We start from the raw sequence: 20192 nt of genomic DNA on the forward strand, positions 1-20192 counted from the left end.
GTGGGCTGCCTGATGTGCGTGCTGGGAACCAAACCAGGGTCTTCTGTGAGAGCAGCAAGCGTTCCTCACTGCTGAACCATCTATCAACCCATGTTTGCTCCATTTTAAGCAGAGGGCCCTCTCAACCATGTCTTGTTAAGGAATTTACAAGATGGCTGACTTTTTGTCAATTCGTGGACATGGTAGTATTTTCTACTCTAGGATGAAATCGGTTTAGCTTCATGTTTCCCAAATTTCCTGCATGATGCTAATGATTAAACTGTCTCTGTATCATATTCGGACCAATTTCAGTAACTTGTAATTTGGGTAAACCAAAGACTGAATCTCAAAGGGTCATTCACGACAAGAGCAAATCACAGGACGGTATGAGAGACAACGAGAGGGCTTTGGGCTGGTTATAAAGGATGAGCTAAAGTGTCCAGACCCAACATATTAACTCCATCACCTTCTTTTACTTCTTTTCACACTGAACCATAAGGAAGAAGCCACCATGATCTACGGAGCCACACTGAGTGCCTTTCTAGGTCATATGAATTCACAGAAACGTATCCTGGAGGAAGAAGCCACCACGATCTACGGAGCCACACTGAGTGCCTTTCCAGGTCATACAAATTCACAGAAACGCATCCTGGAGAATGGCTGTGGAGGCAGCTGCCCAAATGGATCAAAGGTGGATGGGTGGTCAGGAGAGGAGAGACTGGACCTTCAAGAGGACCCGTGTGACCAGCTGCCCCCTCTCCAGTTATTAAAGAACACAGGAGATCAACTCTATTAAATAGGAAGTGTCCCCTCCTCCAGATTTCCGCATCAAATAGCCTGCTCCTGAGTATAAGTTGCTAATCACGTGTGGGATCTGCTGAGCTGTTAGTGCAGTCTCCTCCTGGGGAAAGTCCTTTGGATTTTTGAGCTGAGCAGGACTCCTAGAGCACCTCAAGGTAACACAAGAAGATGAAGTCATAGAGTTCCAGGGATAGGATAATACGACCCGGCCTCACATTCATGCCTCTTGCATTTAGATGCCCCCCTGCCAAGCTGCTGACACTCAAACTAATGATCATAAAGCATAGTAAGCTTTTGCTTCTGTTCTGTTTTCAAAGGAGCATGTGTAAGTAATGTCACTCTTGGTTAATTGTCCCTTCTTTTCAATATGATATAAAATGCATTACTTCTATATGTATGAATAAAGTGGGTGAATATGTTCATGTGTATGCAGGCGCACGGCTGTGGGGGTCAACCTTGGGTGTTGTTCCTCAGGAGCTGTCCGATATGTTTTCTGAGACAAGGTCTTTCACTAGGACCTGGGGCTCACTAAGAAGACTAAGATGACTGGAAAGTCAACTGTAGGGTTCCACCTGTCTCCACCTCCCCAGTGATGGCAACTGTGGAAGCCTTCACAGACTACAACATGACTGCTGGTCTTTGATGGTCTCATCTCCTTGTCCCCTGACAACACTCTGTGGTTACTATCAGGGGGTCTGGGCAAACAGGTCTCTTACTATGGGTGGCCTCATTTGTATCACCTCAAGATCAAAAGAAGGCCTATCGTAGCCCATACATAGACTCGCATTCTACTGACAAGAAGATGACATGCGAGGGAAATCAGAAATACCCTTCTGAGGTATGCTCTCCACACAAGGTCATTATTAAGTATTTACCAGTTCATTCACCCGTTTGCTCACTCAACAAATATTTGGCATGTCCCTACTACACACCAGATATGACATGAAAGCCTCAAAATATAACATGACAGGATCCTAGTGGCTCCTTGATCATCAAGGCCAGGGCACCCACTCCTTAGGGATGGGGAGAGGGAGTGAGTCAATGCCTAACACCCCTAGAAATAAATAAGCAATATCATTTTTCTACTCATGGTTTATCTTCAACATGAAATTTATGTAGAAAAGAATGAGGCTGCCCTTTAAAAGAAAAAAAATTCAGTGGATCAAAAGCGTCATTAATCAATGTCTCTTCTAAATTAAAAGGTTCGCAAAAAGGTGGGCACGGAACCAACGTGGGAAACAAATCACTCCCCTTGCTGAGTGAGGGTCAGAGTCTAAATGGGAGAGTCTCTGTGTTTACCCAGCTCATCTCCTGCGTAATGGATTTGGAGAAGAGATTTCCGCTGGGGCTCTCTGCTAATTTGAGGCTTGCCTTTTGCTTTTTGAAAATGACACATCGAAGGCTACTCTGCTAGTGGGCCATAGAAATAAACCTCCTGCATGTTTTCTCGGTAGCGTGCTTCTTTCCTGACCTAACCCAGCAGATCCCGAGCCTGCTTCTTGGGGTGGCTGAAAGACACCATTTGCCAAATGACAAACCTTGGCAAACAGCTGCAAAAGATGTACGATGAACTGGAGAAAGGACTTCTCCTCCAGGGGCTAGAGGAGATCTGGGGACCCCAAAGGGGACTCACTTAAAATCAGGAGCACTTCAGGCTGCTGTAAGCTGTTGAATGCACATGTGAAGGCATGAACTCGGATCGCCAGAACCCATGTGGAAAGGGGGGTTTGATGGTGTACACCTATAATCTCAGTGCTGGGGACTGGAGTCAAGAGGATCCCTGAAGCATACTGGTCACCCAGTCTAACCAAATCAGTGAGCTCCGTTAGACCCTAGTTCAAAAAACAGGTGCTGATTGGGAAAGATACACAGCATCATCTTCTGGCTCACACATACACATGCACACACATGCCCAGAACCACATTAATATGCACATATACCCACCTCCATTCCTCCCACACACTCACATCCACATTATCATGCACATACTCACACACACCACCACACACCACAACACACACACACACACACACACACACACACACACACACGTACACACACACGTGCACACACTACCAACACAAACATGCACACACATACCCACACCATCATTAATATGCACATATACACATCCACATTAATACGCACATATATACACACATATAACACAATACCCACACACACACTAACATGTACACACACCCCTCCAATACACAGGTAGTGTCTCAGTCAAGAGTATCCCAACCAGTATTTTCCATTACCTGCTCTCCAGACCACTCCCCTCTGCAGACCACTGTAAGTTGAGAAACACAGTGTTTGATGCCACAGTCTCTACAGAGACATGGCACAACCTTTGCCAGCCAGCATCCCTGTCCAGAATAATATCAACCCAGGGATTTACACATGCTTAAAAATGAAAACAGAATAATAAAACAGTGGGCAAAACTGGATGGCTGGCAGTTTCAACAGCTGCTAGGAGGATCCAGCATAGCATTTGTGAGATTGGTTCCCAATATTCTATTGTTGGGTACCTCAAACTTTGGGCTGGGGTCCATCTGTAAATGCTCAAAATCTTATAGAGTGCCCATGTCTACAAAGAAAATGCTTCCAGTCTTCCTTCACAGCTTGGATTAGACCCAGAGCTTCTATCCGTATGCCTCCCTGTTCCTTGACTTTGAATAAACACATATCTATTAGAAAGATCAAATGGAGATGAAACCATCATTGGCACATTGCTAGGCTGAAGGAGAACAAGACATGTACCACTGGATAGGTATTTATCACTTGCTGGATGCTGACAGAGGCCAAGGCTGCATGCACCTTCCTAAGGCCTGCTTTCCTCTCCTCTCTCAGCTTCACAAAGTAAAAGCAACTTATTTCCATTTTAAAGGTGAGACATGGGAAGCCAAGGTCATGGGAACAGTGCCCACAAATGAAAGCAAATATACAAAAGTCGCCTACACAGTGACACTCTTGATGGGTACATAATCAACAAGCCTTTGTTGATGAAAGACCACTGAGCTGAGTGGGTAGTTCCTGACCAAATTCCCACTCACCTCAGTGAGAGCCACCAAAACATTGGCAATCCCAGGCTTGGTCACCAGAAGCAACCCTGCTACACATCCTTGGCTAAGGAACACTTGACTAATTTTGAAGACAGATCTAGAGAAGTCCATTTTGTTTGAAGGATGGAGCAAAATCTGGAGAGAAGGTCCTTTGTCCTCTGTTCACCCAAATGGAAGACACACCTGTGATATCTTGACAGACAAGGGTCCCTTTGAGATCATGAGAACAAAAGTCACAAACTAAAGGTGGTATATGAACAACATCCAAGATAAGGCTCAGGGTCTGAAGAGGACAAAAATGCCCAGCCACTGACAGCAGAAACGAAGGTACGATTCCACCTCAGGCAGCTTCATGATAAGCGAGTTTAACTGGTATTCTTTACAGGAGCAGTGTGGCAACTGAGAGGTGGCTAGACATTGGAGGAAAACATGTTTTGTCCTTTCCTGCAGCTGTTAACTGTCTATAAATCCCCAGAGAGGGATGCATGGGGGGGGGGGGGAGATATCTCATGAGCCCTTCCCCACAGCAACCATTAACTGTCCATAAAACCTCGGGGAGAGGAGGGGCCTTAGGAGCCCCACCCCCAAGCAACCATTAACTGCCTATAAAACCTCAGGGAGAGGCAAGGCTTCATGAGGCCCTCCCATCTCCAGAACAGAAAATTAATGAGCCCAATCTTGTGCAAGTCTCCTGTGGGTAATGGCAGAAATTGACAATTTAGACAGTTTAGGAGAGCCCACTGGCCATGCTGGCCTAGAGGACAGTATTCCAGAACACCCCTCTTGCACATGGTTAAAGCCATGGAAGACAGAATACCAGAAGCCAAACCTAGAGCCCATTTTCAAGACTTGCATCAAAACACAGCCATGCTATTTCTGTTACCAGAAATGTCTGTGGTTGTTTGTATGCCCCCAAAGCACAGCTGGGGAACTGAGACAGGGACTATATTCAGCCCATGATGCCTGAAATAGTCACTGTTGGTCTCTTTTTACTGCCCTGCCCACAATAAAACAAAAGTTTCCATTCCCTGGATTAAATCACTATAGTCATTTTTTTATCAATGAGGACAAATTCCATCCTAACTGCAACACAGTCCTTCCTGGAAAATGTCCTATAAGCTAAGAACAAAGGGGCTAAGGGGACAGTTCAGTTGCTATATGGCTGCCCTTCCAATTATGAGGACCTGAGCTGGATGCTCAGAACTCCTATGAAACAGTCAAGTATAGTGATACACACTTGTAATCCCAGCACTTGGGAGGCACAGACAGGCAGATCCTTGGGGCTCACTGAACAGCCACTTGGCCTAATCAGAGAACCCTTAGATCACTGAGAGATGGGCTCATCTCACAAAACAAGGTGGGTGGCACCTAATGACACTGAAGGTTACCCTCTGGCCTCCACAAGCACATGCAGCCATGCACATGTGCACAGAGAACACACACACAACTGAAAACCCACAAGGAACTGAACAAAAGAATAAAAATGCTTGGTTCTTCTTCCCAGTCAGTGGTAGTCAATATTAATATCAAATCCTGCATGTCCAGACACCCTGGGATGTGTGAGAGGACATTCAGGAATGGACACAGAACCAGGCCTTTGAGGAACTTACAAACTCTGTGGACAATCACACAAGAACAGAGATGCTTTGGAAATAATCAGTCATGGAGGCAAGCAGTAGAGAAAAGTGCATGCTGCTATCCAAACACACAACCAGGGACCTAATCCAGACTGGAGGAGTGTGAGAAATCGTCTCTGAAAATATGATGCTTACCTGTGCCCACACATACAGCCTCTCCTGCTGCCCAACTTCATCATACAGAAGCTATTCCTGGATGCAGATGGATTCTCCACACAGGGCCACTGCCAATCTATCACATAATAGTGGCTGATGATACTCAGAGTCCCAGGATCTAGGAAGATACCTGTTCTGGTCCAGTTATCAAGTGCCCTCCGCCCCTTGTAAAAACACATGTGCTGGGAGGTTAGTCCCCAACAAACAATGCTATGTTGATTGTTCTAGAAATTTTAGGAGCTAGACATTTATTGAAGGAAGCAGGCCACTGAAGGCAGGTCTATAAGAATATCTTAGCCTCTTCCTGTTTCTGCTTCCTTTCCACTCTAAAGTCAGGAAACTCCTGTGCCATGCACACCTACCACCATGATGTTCTGGCCAAGCACCCAAACAAATATGAGCCACATTCTTGGAAACCATGAGCCCAAATAGGCTTTTCCTCTCAGTGATTTTGGCCATAGTAATCAGAGAGCTAAGTAACCAGAAGAATCCTGTTTGGTGAATTCAACATTTCCATATGACTTCAATGTGTAAGTCTAGAGAGTTTTAGACAGGGAGGTGTTTGTGCATCTATAAGCAAAGGAGAGTATAATTCTTAGTCACTTTACACTGGGACCACAAGATCAGACCCCTGCCTCCAATACTTACCACCTTATCATGGATACTTAACATCTGGAGAATTGCCCTTCTCTGAAAAGCTAGGCAAAGATGATGTTTTTTTTGTTTTTTCAAAACACATCAATTCCCAGGGCCAATGAAGTATTTATGGTAAACTGCCAAAAAATGTACAATTCCTAATTCCAAAGCTCAGTCAAATGAGGATGAGAAACACAAGACCCAGAGGAGGCTTGACACTCGGCCTGGAGAGCCAGGGATGGCCACGTGTGCAAATCTGAAGCCGAAGAGCTCCACAACAGGGCATGCTGGGGATCTGACCGGATCCCTAATTGCTTTGGCAGCTGTCCCTCATCGTGCTTGGGCTTGCCGGCTGCACACTGTACTGGTGGGACAGGGACGTCCCCTTCACTCCTGTCAAAGCTATCAGCTCTGGATTTCAAAGCGCCAAGCTGCCGATCCAGTAGTTATCTCGCTGTGGTGTGGGGTGGGGTGGGGGGAGCTGCAGAACCGTATGATTGATAACTGTATTTTATTCAGGACTCCAAGGACTATTAAAAAAAAAAAAAAACAACCCTACCATTTGTTGAGTACTCACTGTGAGCGATGCTCTTGTTCTATTGATTTTATATCCACCGCTGAATATCATTCCCACTGCAGCCTTTCGTTAAATGCCTATGATGTCCCTATTTTCCAGATGAGGAAGAAGGGTCCCAAGGCAGGCTGCTTGCACAAGATCACAGAGTTAGTAAAGCGCCAAGCCAGATGCGAACCCAGGCCATCAGGTCCAGGCATGAGCCGTGGGGACTAGGGGTGTCTCTGTCATCCAAGGTGGCCTTGAACTTGAGGTCCTCCTACCTCAGGCCTCCAAGTGCTATTCCAGGTGCTATTCCACGTGGGTGCCACCATAGCTGGTGCAGCTCATTAGGTTCTAAATGACACTCTTACACATTCCAAAGCTTTACATTTAAGCCTCATAGCAAGCCCACCTCTGGCCTGAGAAATGGAAGCTCCAGGCATGTGAGAGGGACTAAGGAAGGAAACAGAAGAAACAAATCCTCCCTTCCTTTTCTATAATCCCAAAAAACTTCTCTCCGTCTACTTCCCTTGGGTCTACCAGCAGCACTGAATGAAAGCACAACTGCCAGTTTTCCCAAACACGGAGTGCTGTGCCAGGCCTTGCTACAAGTGAGCTGATGAGAAGTCAGAGGCAGGAGCCGGAGCACAGGCTGTGAGCAAAGCGATCATTCTGACCGCCTGATGTCAAAGAAGGCGGAACAGAAAAATACAGAATGGTGCTGAGTCTCAACGTCTCCATAATAAACTCTGAGGCAAATTCATGACCAGAGAGGACAAACCTACTTCTATGACTTCTTCTTCCAGGCCTTGCATCCAGAGAAAGAGAGAGAGAACACCATCCTGCAAGGGAAGTCAGGAAGGAGACAAAGCTATCCGTGCATCTGGCTGGCTGGACCCATTGCGTCTCACTCACCCATAAAGGGACACAATGGAAAACATGAGACACTGCAGGCCAAGAACAGGCTCAGGCTTCCCAGGCCAGCTACAGAACCAAGAGCCTATGAGCTTGCAAATGATGTGATGTAATTTACAGTGCCTGGGGCACCCGAGAGCTGTTGCACCCCAGAAGAATGAGAGCTTAGGACAAGGTGGCAAGCACCAGAAGACAGCCCTCATCAGAACTGGGGTGTGTGTGTGGGAGCAACAACCAAGGTGCCATTTCAGGCATCAAAAGGAAGGAGTGCATTTCCCAGGTTTCCTAGGAAACAGAGGAGGTCCCAGAAGTTAAGAGCAAGCCCCAGAGTGCAAAAGGTCATGGAGAGCAAAAGACTCCAGTTTCATTGGCAGCTACCTGAGGCACAGAGTTCAAGGGCAGTGCTCAGCCCTGGGTCCCAACGTCTGGTATGGTCATGTTTCACACAAGGGGCACGTGTTGGGGGCTATGAAGTCCTAGTCAGAGACAAATCAGTAAGCCAGAAAGGAAGAGAGAGAGAGAGGATGACAGAAGATGCCTGGAAATGTGGCAGCCTTGAGGGTGGATAAGAAACTCACTAACCTGTAACTCAGGACAATGGGAGTTCTGGGACCATGTCACAACTTTGGACTGTCAAAACTCTTTCCGAATCAGATTTTACCTGCAGTGGCAGGAACACAATGGCAGGGTTAAACTAAATTCTCCATCACAGAATTTGCAACTGAAGGTCTATTGCTAGGATTCATAACTATGAATGCATCAGAGGTAATGGTGAGTAGGGTTAGGGAGGTAGATCCTTCTGGAAAGAGCTTGCTGTCATGGGCCCTGAAATTCAGCCCAGGAACACCCACATAAAGGCAGGCTGAATGGTGTGCATTTGAAAGCCCAGGGCTGAGGAGGCAGGGGCAGGTGGATCTCTGGGACTTTGGCCAAGCCAGCTTAGCTCAAAGGTGAGTTCTAGGGCAATGCCAAAAGCCACATCAACAACAATGTGGCTGGCAACATGCCATATCCAATATGGCTTCCAGACAGACACACACATACATGTGTACCAGCATACATATACATACAAAAAAGGACAGTGAATCATGTTATCATACTACATTGTATGTTGTGGGAGGGGAGAGTATGAAAACATGAACCTACTTCAATTAAATGCAGAGAAAGCGATATAATTTTTATAAATCAGCTTTTTCTTAAATTGTACATTCATGTGTCCCAAGTCTGGAGGAGCTCGAAATAACCAGTTTGTCTGACTTCTGAATGGTCTTTTCGTTAGTGGATGTAAAAAAAAGAAAGAAAGAAAGAATTTCATAGTACAGGAAGGTATAGTGGATTCAGATGGAAGAGATCGCCAACAAATCAAGAAATAAAAACCTGAGAAGGAACTGAAGCCCCTGAGCATTCTTGAAGCACCAGAGGCGACAAAAAGTCACTGAGCAGCAAGTGGCCTCCGAGCACTTCACCATGTCTCTGTCTGTGACTGTGCCCATGAAAAGGAAGATGGCGGCAGGCAGGCAGGAAGCACACTCCTGGTGTGGAGGGCTAAAGAACTACTGTACCAGGAAGGAAGGACTAGGTCCTGCAGTGAAAAGTCAGAGACACAATCTGGGAATGCTACTGGGAAAGACCAGCAGTGATGGAGTTCTGCAAAATCATATAAAACAAAAGAGGCTGAACCAGGCAAATATTACCACTTCTGGTAGACAGGGCTCCATTAAACCTGTCCCTGTGCTAGTGATTTTTAAATTATTTCAGCTTTGGAATTGTTCTTAGTTAGATGGAAGAGGCAGAAAATAATTATCAATGTCAGGTGCAGCCACATGGCAAAGACTGAGCCCCAGCGTTCCAAGGTGCCTGAGACATGACAAAAGTGATTCCAGAGCTCCCAAGGGAGACTGCCAGTCCCAGAGGAGCGGGAGCAAAGGGCCAGGGGTAAAACGAAGAAATCCTCCAAGCGCGATGCGCTCAGGACCTGAGCGGAGATGGTAAGCGGAAACAATCTTTATAACATCAATGAGAAGAACAAGTTACCAAGCAACAACCAACAGGAATTTGTGGAGACAAGTCACATCTGCCCCTTCAACCAAGTGACAGGGCAGGTAGATAAAGGGGAAATGAGAGAGGTAATCTTATGGACTCATGTCAGTCCCTTGATTCTGTCCCTCGTGACAGTGACATTCTCATCACAGGACCAGGAAAATGCAAGGAGGCATGCCACACCCAACGGGTGGTTATCGCTGGTGTCCTGTCAACCCTCAGGTGCTGAACAAGTGATGTTCCACAGCAGCCACCTCCACCCCAGGATTATTGAATATTTCTATCAGCAAGAAGCACTGCGCTTCCTGTACCGGGTGAGCCAGCCTGCAATCAAGCCCAGGGCCTCGCTATCGCCAGCCTGTATCACCGCCTTTCTCATCAACCAAGGTGTAGCCTCATCGTTCACCTCTGAGGGACGAAGACAAAAATCTAAGACAGTAACCATAGACAGAGGGATGGAAACTCACTCCCCAGCCTCCTCTCCCAGAACCCCCTCTCCTGGGCTCACGGAGACTCAGAGCTGGTTTTTTTTTTTTTTTAATCTTCATCACATATAGACACGGCTCACAAAACTTCTAGGAAGACAGCAGGAGATGATTCCAGGAAACCTCAAATGTGTGCTGCATACTCAGCTCCAGGGATGCTAGGAGACTCCCAGCCGAAATCCAGCCCATGGGTATGCAGAGGTAGAAAGCATCTCCTACAGACAGCCCTAAAGCTTTTAGAGACCCAGTTCAGAACGTCAGCTTGGAGACTCCATTTCTGAAGAAACAGGTGACCCCGATGGGAAACTGCCAGGAAATAAACAAATGGCTACTCCAGTGGCCAGGAAAGCTATGGTGAGATTGCTTAACTAGGCAGGGGGTGGAAAGAATGGCGAAACTTACCAATTGTTCATTTAGAGCGGAATTAGTAATAAAATCCCACCATAAAAAGGATTTTCAAAATGTTAGGTCCAAGAATATAGCCATTTTGCTTCATCCCCAGAAACCCCCCTGATGGGGTTTTATGACCCCTCCCCCCTCCCAGCAGTGCGTTCCTCACCATAAACAAATTTCATCCCAGCATTAGAACTAAACAATATTCATTAAGAATCCCGCCAAAGTGCAACATGTAAGTAAATCAAACCTTTGATGCTCTATTTTGCAAATTTCATGGGCCACCAGGGATAATTAAAAGGGCAATTATATAAAGTTGGTGCAGTTTTGAGAAACAAATGACATTTTCTGCTTTCAAGCAGTTGATAATTTGATATTTTGCTATTAGGGCCATCATGTGTACTTTTATAGACAGGCCGCCAAATAAACAACAAATGTTCCTTAACAACCTCTAATGGCTGCTTTTGCCCACTAATATCACTCACCAATCTAGTCCATAAATCATACACTAAAAGATTAAGGTAAAGATAATGAAAAAGTATTAGAAGCCATTAAGCTAAAGGAGAAGGAAAAATAAGGGGTGGGGGGAGAGGCTAAAAGCATAGATTTCTTCCGTGCTTTTTGCAAAAACACCTAGCGAAGTCTGAGCTGGGAGTGTTGGACTGGGCTCTGTGTTGACACTGACTGGACTCTGTGTTGCCACCGGGTTTCACCAGCGCTCAGAAGCCGGCAAAGTACATTCCAGCTCATGAGAAATACAGCGTCGAAACGGCTCGTGGCAGAAGCATTTAACGTCCTTGTTAGCGGCCTCCCCCAAGTGGCACTTTTTCACCAGCAAGTTGTTTATTATGTGCGGTGCCAGGCAAAACTGATTAAATGGGGCTCTTAAGAATCAAAGCGTTATAAATTCATGGAAATACAGAGAGCAATAAATTCCGTGGAATTAAAAGCTTACTAGTGCTATTAGCATTTCAGGATGTTTGAATTGTTAATATTGATGCGCAAAACTGATGTGCCTCTAAGACAAGGCGGACCACAGCGCCACATGTGAGATGCCCAAAAAAAAAAAAAAAATTCTTTTTTAAAATCATTGTCATTGAGGCTGGGCAGTTGTGAAAGCCACCAGATTGGAAAATGGGGGTGGGGGGGTGGGGGACTAATTACTCTCAAAAATTCTCATTTGCCCTAAAAAGCCAACCCCACCACAGAAGAGAGAAGGTACCAAATAAAGATTTATACCCGAGAGGAAAACAAAACAAGCGTGAAAAGTATCACGCAAAGGATCTGTGCTGAAAATGCACGGAAATTTTGTCTTAAATACAGAAGATGAGAGTTTTATCTGGTGACTCGGTCCCAGCAGGGAGCAGGACAAGTGTGTGATGACCAGGAGGGTCTTGGCTAACACACAGTAGAAATAATATTCCATCTGATCACTTGGGAAAATATCACGGTGAGGTGGGTGAGCTGGCGAGGCGCCTGCTACATTTTCCGGGTTTGTTTCGTTCGGGGCTTTTGCTGAAGTAGGTAAGGTATTCTTCTAAAGTAATGGGGGGCGGGGGTGGTAAAAAAAAAAAAGTCAATTATTATGCCATTAGGCAAGTTATACCCCGTCTCTCCCAAGTGCAAGCTCTGAAGCCATAATTCTGCTGTGCCTGCCTGTTTAAATGCCTCTTTTCAACAGCAGCGTGTCTTGGAATCTTCACTGGGTAAAGGTGAAGGTAAGGAATGGGCAGGAAGAAGGAACTACGAAGGAACAAGCCCTTCTTAAAGAGTTCACCAAGCTAATTTAACTCTAGTGGAGAAAGAAAATACTGCCCAGAAATTCTGGGTGACCCTTTGAGAAAACAAATGGAGGAGAAAATGTATTCTAATTCTGGAACTTCAGAAAAAAAAAACAGAGGGAGAAAAAAAATAACCCAAAGCTCTCAACCTAGACAGATATCAAAAACATCTCTTCATCCATCCCAGAGTTGGCCCAAATGCACTATTTTTGAACATATCAAGGAAGCTTAATTCTTTTGATCAGAGATCCCTGCATGTAACAGAATCCACTGACCCATCACTGGTACGTGTGGTTATCTCTGGGGCTACGCTCCACATGTGAATATAACATCCTATCCACTGAAGCTGTCTGCTGCTTCCCACAGAGGAACAGAGCCTGGTCACGTACCAAAAAAACAGAAAGGAGACAAAGAGGGAAAAGCTAACAGAGGAAACAAATGCCTGTGTGTGTGCTTGCAACAGGCTTAGGTCCAAAGCACTGTTGTGGTAGCAGCACCTTCCAGCATGGCTGCATTGCCAGAGTCGATGTTCTGCCCCTGAGACAAGACCTACTGTGTGCACGTTCCTGGCAGGGGAGAAGAACAGATGTAAAACATCATTCCTGTGCTCATAAAAGCTTCAGCATCTCCCTAGAGAAACGATCAATTATAAGGCGCCCATCACATGTTCTAAATTGGGAACTCAAAAGATTCATAGAAGACAGCTTCTCTGTCCGGTGGGATTTTAGGGTATCTTTAAGATGAGATATAAACCCTCAAAAAACCCTCTGAACAAGGCAGTTGTATAGCTAGCGATACTCTATACACATAGAATGACGGGGGGAGGGGGCAGCTAACCACATGAAAATAAACAGTAAAAACAAATAGATTGCTGGAGAAAGTCTGCATAACAATGAATAGAAAACTGTATGTAATTTTCTCTTGCCAGTGTTCTGCCCGTCGTAAGGTGGACCAACTTTACTGCCCACGTGGGGCTCTGTATAGGGCTAGCTGCAATAAGAGCATGCAAAAGCAGTGTGACCCTTACCACAGTGTTGTGTCTTATCAACGGAGTCACTGTTCTTGAGATAAAAAATATTTGAGAAAAAATTTATATCTGTCGCTAACACACACCTGCTATTTTTCTGGTCATTATTCCCTAAAATTGCAGTAGGACAGAAGTTTGTCCAGCCTTGCATTGTAAACCATGCTACTCAGACCCTAGAGACAATGGAGAGCACAGGGGGGACTGTGTTGTAGGTTACAAATACTACATGCACACGGGCTTGGGTCTGTGTAAGGGTGGGGGGTCCCCAGAACTAATCCCACACTGACACTCAGGGATGCTACACTGGGTGGGCACGATCAAGAGAGACAGCATCCGTTGCAGTAGGAGAGACCTGTAAGCTTCCACGCCTGTGTCCTGCAGTTACCCTGGCCCCTTCTTCATTCTTCTTATACAAGCTCATGCTTCTCTTGAGAACTAGGAACTTCGAGTCCACTCGGACTGCGGTTTTTATCACCTGGGGTCAGACTATTATGCGAGAAAGAGAGACACTGACCCGACCTGCTTCTGATGACTGCCTGGGATGAAGAGCTCCGCCCCTCCTTGAAGGGTCACCTGACTGGGTTCCTGTTTGCTGACCGGAGTTCAAAATCTTTGGGTCTCACAAAAGTCTTCCCAACGCTTCTGCTGAAACCTTTAGAGGTATAAGCCACTTCGGAAGGGCTCAGGTCTAGCTTAGTTTCTGATCTGAAGACAAATACATCAGGGCCCTGGTCTTCCTGGGCTGGAAGTCACAGCACATGCAGGAAGGACACTGCCTCGCAGCGTGCCCTGACGTGCGTCCTTCCTTCCCACGCACACAGACACTGGCCTCACAGCTATACATGGACCCTCCTCCCTCTCCACCATTCAGTCTCCTGAGGCACATAAAGGACACTGGTGGTAGCTTGCACATACTCCTGATTGCGTGTATCCCCATGACCTACCTAGGACTTCAAGTGTCAGAACTGCATGAGGAATGATTTCTTGGATCCCAAAATATATTTGCAAGGAGAGGCAGGGAGGGTATCACAGGTCCAGCTGGCAATCAAATGGTAATTTTCTCTCCACCTGCAACTGTCCTCCTTCATACATGTCTGCTTATGTGACAGTGTCGTCTGACCCTAATACTACTGTAATGACATTTGACTGCAACCTGTAATACCAACCCAGGCACTCACCTTTCCATAAGGCCACCTCAGCCATAAATCAAACTGCTTTCTTCTCCCTCCTAATCCTGGCACCCCTGTCAGGTACAAGAATCTGGGATTGCTGGCTTCCAGCACAGCAGTGGACTGATACTCCTCGTCAGGTCCACCCTATCCAGCACTCCTTAAATACGGCCCTAAGCTGCCTCCATTATTTCTGATGCCAAGTCTGCCCTTGAAGACATCCCTTGTGCTACTGTGGGGGAACTGGTGCTATATAATAGGGCCTGGATTGGAAAGGGTACACAGTAAGCCAGATCAGGACTGGGGGAGGGAGACATGAGCTATGGGTAAGTGCCAAGTGAGTGGCAAAGGACTGAGCCTTTTTCCTCTGCTGTGCTGTGCTGAGCCCAATGACCAACTTGGAAGGTCTAGCCGTGGTGGCGGCTACCACACAGGAAGGGAGGATGACACAGAAAAAGTCATTTGAAGGGGAGAAAAGAGAACAGGATTCAATTCTGTCAAAGTTTTACTCTGCTCCCGAGGCACATGCTAGGGAAGCCAGACACCTTTCAGAGAAGTCTCGACTCCATGGCACCTCCCACAGGAGTCTCTTGCTCATCCTCCCAAGTAAGAGCTGAGCCTTTTCCATACCTCCTTCAGGTCTCGTATTGCACAGGACAAAATATTTCCCTGTCAGCACCACTGCTTTCTCTGCCAGCTTTGAGCTCTGGAGGATACCCATCCTGGTGTCTGAGGTCTACGGGACACTAGACTAACAGATGCTCTGGGTCTGCCAATGTCTGTGCCATTGCAAACAGGAAACAGAAGAGAGGAAGTGAAAAGTCAACCCTCCAGGTGTGCCACCTCACCAAGATCCTTTGTGAAGGCACTCAGAAGTACATGACCCATGAACACCCCCGGAGAGCTGGGGGGAGGCTGTGTGTAACGTACGCCTCCACCCTTGGAGTGCCTCACCAGCACGAAGGGAGTCTTGTTAAAAGTGGGTTGCCTCAGGAGACAGCAGAGAACAGTAAGGAGTTAGGCTGAGCGGAGCCAGACCTACATTGGACTATTTGTTAAAGCATCAGTCTCTTTTTGCTGAAGCCAGCAGGGGCTGAGTCTTACAGGACATCCATGTATAACATCTTCATGATACACTGATGGAGGTCACAAAGGAATCAGCATTACAGGAGAAAAGCCATGCCGTCGGAGTCACGGGGAAGAGATCTGAGCTGAATGGGCTGTTTCTTATCATCGGTGGGTTCTCAAATCAATCAGCAATCTTATCTGATTTTCGCTTTTACTAAAAGCAAGAATTTAAGAGAGTCATCATCAAAACTAGTATCTGATCGATTTCAGCAGAGAATGCTGCCCTTTTGGGTATTAACAGTTTGTTCTTAGATATACTGAAACTCTGCTTAAATGGGATTATACTCCTGCATCCAAGCTAAAATAGCACAGTGGGACAAATCGGAAGAATGAATCCTATCTCCAACATACACCAATTTTCTGGGCCCAAATGACTACTGTCACTCATTTCTATTTGTGTGTGTGTGTGTGTGTGTGTGTGTGTGTGTGTGTGTGTGTACACATATGGATAAAGAGGTGTGTGTTTATATGTATGTGGGTATGTGTGTATGAAGGTTGGTAGTTATCCTCAGGTGATGTTGTTGAGGAGCTGGCCACCTTGGGTGGTATGGTTTTTGTTTCTGTTATTATTAGTATTTGGGGGGAGTAAGGTGGGGAGAGCTCACTTTGGGGAGTCAGTTCTCCAGGTCTCTCCTTCTACTTTTATGTGGGGTCTAGAAACTATTTTTGAGCATCAGGCTTACATGGCTGAGCCCCCACCTTGTTTTTGAAGACAGGGCCAGTGAGGCCCAGGGATTCAAGTGCCTGCTTCTTCGCGGATTCCTGGCACCACCCCTGCTGTCTCACAAACACACTGGGGATCAATCACCTCCAGGTCCGCATGCTCACACGGCAAGCTCTCCTGCCTCTCTCTTTAAAAATATTCTACACAGATATAAGAATATATATATTGGACATGTGTATTTCCTTTTTCTCACATCTATTTTATCCACTTGTCAATTAATAGTACCCACTCGGGATGTTTCCATATCAGTACATAGAAGTTCATGTTCATTTCCACTGCAAATGTGGCAAAATGATGTCCCTCAGTGTCCCTCACCCCTACACAGACAAGAGCTTCATTTACCAATTCCTTCCTGATGGACATTTAGGGAATCTCTTTGTGTCATAGAGCACATTGCGAATTACAACCTTGTACACAGGCCTTTTTCAGAAGCGAGAGTATAAATCCTATCAGTAGCAGTCCATGTTTCCCATGGCATCTGTGAAAGGAGGCAGTAACACAGCTCACTGGAGAAAGAAATCCCGTTCTACCATTTCAGCTACCCTATGCCCAGGTTTCAAATTTACTACTACTACTAGTGACAGTGTGGGGCAAACAGGTCATTGTCTAGGACTGGTATAGAAGCAAGGCTCAGGGAGGAACAGTCTAGACTATCAGCTATATGTCAGCTGCTGGAGAACCCAACAACCAGCTGAAAGAGCTCCCTTCACCTCCGAGGACTCTTCCAAAAATAATTTTTTTTATTGTTTTTTTTTTTTTTGAGAAAGGGTTTCTCTATGTAGCCTAGCTGTCCTGGAACTTACTCTATAGACCAGATTGGTTGCAAACTCATAAGGATCTGCCTCCACCTGCCTCTGGAGTGTTGGGATTAAAGATATGTGTACCTGGCTTTCTTCTTAAAAATTTTAACCTTCATCTTCATCATCATCATCATCATCATCGTCGTATGTATATGGTGTATGTGGGCCTGGGTGCCATGATGCACATGTGGAGAGCAGAGAACAACTTCTGGGAATCAGTTCTCTCCCCTGGGATCTGGGGATCAAACTTAGTTCACCAGGATTGCATGGAAAGAGCTTTTACCTGCTGAACCTCTGTCTGACTCCCTCCTAAGCAGCTCTTAAATATTTCCCTTGCCTTGATGGTGGCCATAAGAGATCTTACAGACTCAGCAGAAAACTGCAGGAACCTGCATCTAATGGTACAAGTTAGGCTTCTGTGTGCCTGCCTGTTAGCACAGTCACACAGGGTGTAGCTAGACCACACCATGGCCCAAGAGGCTGGAGGAGGTCCCCCGTGTTCTCTTGCTTGTTCTTCTGCAATTTCTCTCAGTCTGTCTCTTCATACTTCCAACATATCCTGAGGGCATTCTTGCAGCCAGTTTTTGCTCAGTCTAATTATTCTTTACTTTTAAATAATATAGTAACTTTGATGGTTTCATTTGTACTTAAACCCAACTAATTTGCCCAGATGATGGGTAGACACCGTGCCAATGACCCAGCGTGTGCACACACACACGGGTGGGGGTGGGGGAGCACCTGCAGACATCAAAACAGCAAGTGATGAAAAGGGAGGCCTGAGCAGTGCATTACCAAACACACATTTCCTTTCACGGGCAGTTTCTGAAGATGTGTGAGGACAGGGAACACTGGCCTTGCTGCCTGCTTCCCAACATTCTCTCTTCTAAGCTACTTAATTTCCATGCACTCCAGCAATGATGTTTTCTGAATAAAAACAAAAATGTTTTCTGGACAGTAGGAACAAATCTTTCTGAAGTCCACTGGGTCATCTACAAACTCACTTTTGCTGTAAAAAAATATGGACATTCTGGACTTTCTTGTTATAAAGACAGATATATACACATATGAGTAGTATATTTTATAAATGAAAATGGTGTTCTATACTGAGAACTCTGAGATGTGCCCAAGTCATCTCGTTATTTTCTTATCCCACAATGGGGCTTTCCCAACATTCTACTAGCTCAGCAAGGATGTTACCATCTAGAGATACGGAGAATCTGGGTGTTACGACATTGGGTGTGTGATGTAGCATCTGCCTAGTATGGATGACATTCTGTTTTACCCAACATATACAACAAACTACAAAATCTAAGTGTCATCCTTAATAGCTCCCTCGCCTTCAGAAATTCCACTCAACTCATTAAAAACTGTTGCCTAATTTTAACTTCTAAACATCTCTTAAAGGTTTCTCCTTCCTGTCTATCCATCAGCTACACTATGGTCCATATCATGGTCATCTGTTGCCCAGTCTTCTCCAGTAGTCTCCCACTCACTCCAGCCCCTTCCATCTCTTCCTTGGGCACTAGGCTTTGGTCATACTGGCCATATCTCCTTCCTTATGCATATGTCTTACATTCCCACTTGCTGGTGCTGCTGTGTGGAATGTGCCCTCTCTTGAACCCTTGTAAGTCTGGCTCTTTCTTTCTAGCTCCCCAGGCTGGAATGGCATCTCCTATCTCAGCCGTCACTGTACTTAGTCCTTATTGTGTAACAGATGAAAACCAATACTGCCCCACTTTTGTGCACACTGGCTCCATAAAGCTCTCAGAGGGAACTCATGTAGCCTCTTACAGCACTTGAACCATGCTGGCACACAGCAGCTAAGGCATGCTGCCTCCAACACTGGCCTGCTAGTAAGCCCTCTCATTCTTTCACGGCCACATCTATCAGGTGGTAGTCTCAGTTAGTCTGTAGTTCTGAGTATTTCTTGGGCTACATAACATGTTCAAGTCCAGCCTGAGGAACTTATGAGACCTAGTCTCAAAAAGATTTTTTTTTTAATTTTTTGCCTTCTTTTTATTTTTTCCTTTTTTAGGTCTTGGGACATCATTCAATAGTAAAGCATTTTCTTAGCAGATATATATTGTATAACAGTTTCCTCCAAGACTAAAACATTCCATCCTGCAGGACACTCCTTAAGCAAGAAGGTAAACAACTCAAAATAGCTTCAGGAAGTCCCTGAAAGTGAGTGGATTCACTAGGCTCCTCCCTGCCAGAGTAAGAAATAAAAGCTGAGAGTCCTCAGAGGGAAGAACCTGAGTTGCAAAGATTCTCAGAGGAGCTGAGCTGCAAAGATGATGAGACCAGACCAGCAGTCTGGAAGAAGCGGAATCCAGCTGAACTGCCGGGAAGAGGGTTAGACCAATAGAAAAGAAAAGACGCTCTCCAACCTGCTGTACTACCTGCAGGCTGTGCAGTATGCCCCGGGTTTGCCAGATTTTGTGAGCTGTCCCCCATGCTAGGGTGGGCGTTAGTCATACAGTTGTCTTTGAGTCATTTCTGCTTCAGTAAGTAACCCCTCATCCATATTCCTGTAAGTAATCCCAATAAACTCATTCATTCAGCAGATTGGACTTTGATGGTATTTGTATTTGGTCTGTTATGGGTTTCCTAAATGGGGTGAATAGATGCGTGCATTGCGTCTCCTTAGGAAAAAATTTGCTACATAACAGTATGATACCCTAGATTTTCAATCACCATACTGTCAACAGAGAAAAGTGGTATCACTTCTTAGTGCCCTTGAGTATAGGCTGGGCATATGATGAGCTTTGGCAAATGTGAGGCTGTGGAAATGGTTCAATGGCAGGTCTCAACTGAGCCTGAAGAAGTCTAGCCACTTCCTCTTTCACCCAAAGTTGACTACACTGGACAGCCCCAACTGCCAGGCATGTAGATATACC

At 45.7% G+C, this 20192-nt stretch overlaps 1 protein-coding gene and 1 long non-coding RNA gene across 7 annotated transcripts in view; one reads left to right on the plus strand and one right to left on the minus strand.

Moving 5' to 3' along the window:
- Positions 1-20192, minus strand: part of Foxp1 (forkhead box P1) — a 527364-nt gene that overhangs the window by 304642 nt on the left and 202530 nt on the right. The gene's annotated exons all lie outside the window — the stretch shown is intronic.
- On the plus strand, positions 13339-19865 carry LOC128100117 (uncharacterized). The gene is made up of 2 exons (XR_008214666.1): positions 13339-15876; positions 19328-19865. It is a non-coding gene; the product is annotated as an uncharacterized LOC128100117 (long non-coding RNA).

Source organism: Peromyscus californicus, unplaced genomic scaffold (genome assembly GCF_007827085.1).
Source record: "Peromyscus californicus insignis strain IS unplaced genomic scaffold, ASM782708v3 Scaffold_6__1_contigs__length_162567912, whole genome shotgun sequence".
NCBI lineage: Eukaryota > Metazoa > Chordata > Mammalia > Rodentia > Cricetidae > Peromyscus > Peromyscus californicus.